Here is a 5,265-nt window from a genome sequence, read left to right as displayed (position 1 = left end):
CAAATTAGGGTTAGGGTTTCAAACTAGTGTTTTACATTAGGGTTAGGGTTTCAAACTAGGGTTTTACATTAGGGTTAGGGTTTCACACTAAGGTTTTACATTAGGGTTAGGGTTACAAACTAGGGTTTTACATTAGTGTTAGGGTTTCAAACTGGGGTTTCAATTTAGTGTTAGGGTTTCAAATTAGGGTTTAACATTAGGGTTAATGCTTCAAACTAGGGTTTTACATTAGGGTTAGCGTTTCAAACTAGTGTTTTACATTAGGGTTAGTGCTTCAAACTATGGTTTTACATTAGGGTTAGGGTTTCAAAATAGGGTTTTACATTAAGGTTAGGGTTTCAAAATAGGGTTTAACATTAGGGTTAGGGTTTCAAACTAGGGTTTCAAATTAGGGTTAGGGTTGCAAACTAGGGTTTTACATTAGCACTAGGGTTTCAAACTCGGGTTTCAAATTAGGGGTAGGGTTTCAAACTAGGGTTTTACATTAGGGTTAGGGTTTCAAACTAGGGTTTCAAATTAGAGTTAGGGTTTCAAACTAGGGTTTCAAATTAGAGTTAGGGTTTCAAACTAGGGTTTTACATTAGGGTTAGGGTTTCAAACTAGGGTTTTACATTAGGGTTAGGGTTTCAAACTAGGGTTTTATATTAGGGTTAGGGTTTCAAACTAGGGTTTTATATTAGGGTTAGGGTTTCAAACTAGGGTTTCAAATTAGGGTTTGGGTTTCAAATTAGGGTTTGGGTTTCAAATTAGGGTTTGGGTTTCAAATTAGGGTTTGGGTTTCAAATTAGGGTTTGGGTTTCAAATTAGGGTTTGGGTTTCAAATTGAGGTTTTACATTAGGATTAGGGTTACAAACTAGGGTTTTACATTAGGGTTAGGGTTTCAAACTAGGGTTTCAAATTAGGTTTGGGGTTTCAAACTAGGGTTTTACATTAGGGTTAGGGTTAGGGTTGCAAACTAGGGTTTTACATTAGGGTTAGGGTTTCAAAATAGGGTTTAACATTAGGGTTAGGTTTTCAAACTAGGGTTTCAAATTAGGGTTAGGGTTGCAAACTAGGGTTTTACATTAGCGCTAGGGTTTCAAACTCGGGTTTCAAATTAGGGGTAGGGTTTCAAACTAGGGTTTTACATTACGGTTAGGATTTCAAACTAGGGTTTAACGTTAGGGTTAGGGTTTCAAACTAGGGTTTTACATCAGGGTTAGGGTTTCAAACTAGGGTTTCAAATTAGGGTTAGGGTTTCAAACTAGTGTTTTACATTAGGGTTAGGGTTTCAAACTAGGGTTTTACATTAGGGTTAGGGTTTCACACTAAGGTTTTACATTAGGGTTAGGGTTACAAACTAGGGTTTTACATTAGATTTAGGGTTTCAAACTGGGGTTTCAATTTAGTGTTAGGGTTTCAAATTAGGGTTTAACATTAGGGTTAATGCTTCAAACTAGGGTTTTACATTAGGGTTAGCGTTTCAAACTAGTGTTTTACATTAGGGTTAGTGCTTCAAACTATGGTTTTACATTAGGGTTAGTGTTTCAAACTAGGGTTTTACATTAGGGTTAGGGTTTCAAACTAGGGTTTTACATTAGGGTTAGGGTTTCAAACTAGGGTTTATCATTAGGGTTAGGGTTTCAAACTAGGGTTTTACATTAGGGTTAGGGTTTCAAACTAGGGTTTAACATTAGGGTTAGGGTTTCAAACTAGTGTTTTACTTTAGGTTTAATGCTTTAAACTAGGGTTTTACATTAGGGTTAGCGTTTCAAACTAGGGTTTTACATTAGGGTTAGTGTTTCAAACTAGGGTTTTACATTTGGGTTAGGTTTACAAACTAGGGTTTTACATTAGGGTTAGGGTTTCAAACTAGGGTTTTGCATTAGGGTTAGGGTTTCAAACTAGGGTTTATCATTAGGGTTAGGGTTTCAAACTAGGGTTTTACATTAGGGTTAGGGTTTCAAACTAGGGTTTAACATTAGGGTTAGGGTTAAAAACTAGGATTTTTTATGAGGGTTAGGGTTTCAAACTAAGGTTTCACATTAGAGTTAGGATTTCAAACAGGGGTTTCAAATTAGGGTTAGGGTTTCAAACAAGGGTTTCAAATTAGGGTTAAGGTTTCAAACTAGGGTTTTACATTAGGGTTAGGGTTTCAAACTAGGGTTTAACTTTAGGGTTAGGGTTTCAAACTAGGGTTTCAAATTAGGGTTAGGGTTACAAACAAGGGGTTTTACATTAGGGTTAGGATTTCAAACTAGGGTTTCAAATTAGGGGTAGGGTTTCAAACTAGGGTTTTACATTAGGGTTAGGGTTTCAAACTAGGGTTTAACTTTAGGGTTAGGGTTTCAAACTAGGGTTTCAAATTAGGGTTAGGGTTACAAACAAGGGGTTTTACATTAGGGTTAGGGTTTCAAACTAGGGTTTTACATTAGGGTTAGGGTTTCAAACTCGGGTTTAAAATTAGGGTTAGGGTTTCAAACAAGGGTTTTAAATTAGGGTTAGGGTTTCAAACTAGGGTTTTACATTAGGGTTAGGGTTTAAAAACAGGGGTTAAAAATTAGGGTTAGGGTTTCACACTAGGGTTTTACATTAGGGTTAGGTTTTCAAACTAGGGTTTTACATTAGGGTTAGGGTTTCAAACAAGGGTTTTACATTAGGGTTAGGGTTTCAAAACAGTCATTTTACATTAGGGTTAGGGTTACAAACTAGGGTTTTACATTAGGATTAGGGTTTCAAACTAGGGTTTCTAATTAGGGTTAGGGTTTCAAACTAGGGTTTTACATTAGGGTTAGGGTTTCAAACTAGGGTTTCAAATTAGGGTTAGGGTTTCAAACTAGGGTTTCAAATTAGGCTTAGGGTTTCAATCTAGGGTTTTGTTTTAGGGTTAGGGTTTCAAACAAGGGTTTTACATTAGGGTTAGGGTTTCAAACTAGGGTTTTACATTAGGTTTAGGGTTTCAAACTAGGGTTTTACATTAGGGTTAGGGTTACAAACTAGGGTTTTACATTAGGGTTAGGGTTTCAAACTAGGGTTTTAAATTAGGGTTAGGGTTTCAAACTAGGGTTTCAATTTAGGGTTAGGGTTTCAAACTAGGGTTTATCATTAGGGTTAGGGTTTCAAACTAGGGTTTTACATTAGGGTTAGGGTTTCAAACTAGGGCTTATAATTAGGGTTAGGGTTTCAAACTAGTGTTTTACATTAGGGTTAATGCTTCAAACTAGGGTTTCAAATTAGGGTTAGGGTTTCAAACTAGGGTTTTACATTAGGGTTAGGGTTTCAAACTAGGGTTTTACATTAGGGTTAGGGTTTCACACTAAGGTTTTACATTAGGGTTAGGGTTACAAACTAGGGTTTTACATTAATGTTAGGGTTTCAAACTGGGGTTTCAATTTAGTGTTAGGGTTTCAAACTAGTGTTTTACATTAGGGTTAGTGCTTCAAACTATGGTTTTACATTAGGGTTAGGGTTTCAAACTAGGGTTTTACATTAGGGTTAGGGTTACAAACAAGGGGTTTTACATTAGGGTTAGGGTTTCAAACTAGGGTTTTACATTAGGGTTAGGGTTTCAAACTCGGGTTTAAAATTAGGGTAAGGGTTTCAAACAAGGGTTTTACATTAGGGTTAGGGTTTCAAACTAGGGTTTTACATTAGGGTTAGGGTTTCAAACTAGGGTTTTACATTAGAGTTAGGGTTACAAACTAGGGTTTTACATTAGGGTTAGGGTTTCAAACTAGGGTTTTACATTAGGGTTAGGGTTTCAAACTAGGGTTTTACATTAGGGTTAGGGTTTCAAACAAGGGTTTTACATTAGGGTTAGGGTTTCAAACAAGGGTTTTACATTAGGGTTAGGGTTTCAAAACAGGGGTTTTAAATTAGGGTTAGGGTTTCAAACTTGGGTTTTACATTAGGTTTAGGGTTTCAAACTAGGGTTTCAAATTAGGGTTTGGGTTTCAAATTGAGGTTTTACATTAGGATTAGGGTTACAAACTAGGGTTTTACATTAGGGTTAGGGTTTCAAACTAGGGTTTCAAATTAGGTTTGGGGTTTCAAACTAGGGTTTTACATTAGGGTTAGGGTTTCAAACTAGGGTTTTACATTAGGGTTAGGGTTTCAAAATAGGGTTTTACATTAGGGTTAGGGTTTCAAAATAGGGTTTAACATTAGGGTTAGGGTTTCAAACTAGGGTTTCAAATTAGGGTTAGGGTTGCAAACTAGGGTTTTACATTAGCACTAGGGTTTCAAACTCGGGTTTCAAATTAGGGGTAGGGTTTCAAACTAGGGTTTTACATTACGGTTAGGGTTTCCAACTAGGGTTTCAAATTAGAGTTTGGGTTTCAAACTAGGGTTTTACATTAGGGTTAGGGTTTCAAACTTGGGTTTCAAATTAGGCTTAGGGTTTCAATCTAGGGTTTTGTTTTAGGGTTAGGGTTTCAAACAAGGGTTTTACAATAGGATTAGGGTTTCAAACTAGGGTTTTACATTAGGTTTAGGGTTTCAAACTAGGGTTTTACATTAGGGTTAGGGTTACAAACTAGGGTTTTACATTAGGGTTAGGGTTTCAAACTAGGGTTTTACATTAGGGTTAGGGTTTCAAACTAGGGTTTCAAATTAGGCTTAGGGTTTCAATCTAGGGTTTTGTTTTAGGGTTAGGGTTTCAAACAAGGGTTTTACAATAGGGTTAGGGTTTCAAACTAGGGTTTTACATTAGGTTTAGGGTTTCAAACTAGGGTTTTACATTAGGGTTAGGGTTACAAACTAGGGTTTTACATTAGGGTTAGGGTTTCAAACTAGGGTTTTACATTAGGGTTAGGGTTTCAAACTAGGGTTTCAATTTAGGGTTAGGGTTTCAAACTAGGGTTTATCATTAGGGTTAGGGTTTCAAACTAGGGTTTTACATTAGGGTTAGGGTTTCAAACTAGGGCTTTACATTTGGGTTAGGGTTACAAACAAGGGTTTTACATTAGGGTTAGGGTTTCAAACTAGGGTTTTGCATTAGGTTTAGGGTTTCAAACTAGGGTTTATCATTAGGGTTAGGGTTTCAAACTAGGGTTTTACATTAGGGTTAGGGTTTCAAACAAGGGTTTTACATTAGGGTTAGGGTTTCAAACAAGGTTTTTACATTAGGGTTAGGGTTTCAAAACAGGGGTTTTAAATTAGGGTTAGGGTTTCAAACTTGGGTTTTACATTAGGTTTAGGGTTTCAAACTAGGGTTTCAAATTAGGGTTTGGGTTTCAAATTGAGGTTTTACATTAGGATTAGGGTTACAAACTAGGGTTTTACAT

This window comes from Vanacampus margaritifer, unplaced genomic scaffold (assembly GCF_051991255.1).
Source record: "Vanacampus margaritifer isolate UIUO_Vmar unplaced genomic scaffold, RoL_Vmar_1.0 HiC_scaffold_25, whole genome shotgun sequence".
NCBI lineage: Eukaryota > Metazoa > Chordata > Actinopteri > Syngnathiformes > Syngnathidae > Vanacampus > Vanacampus margaritifer.
The sequence above is the reverse complement of the archived record's forward strand: the minus strand, read 5'-3'. Positions refer to the sequence as shown.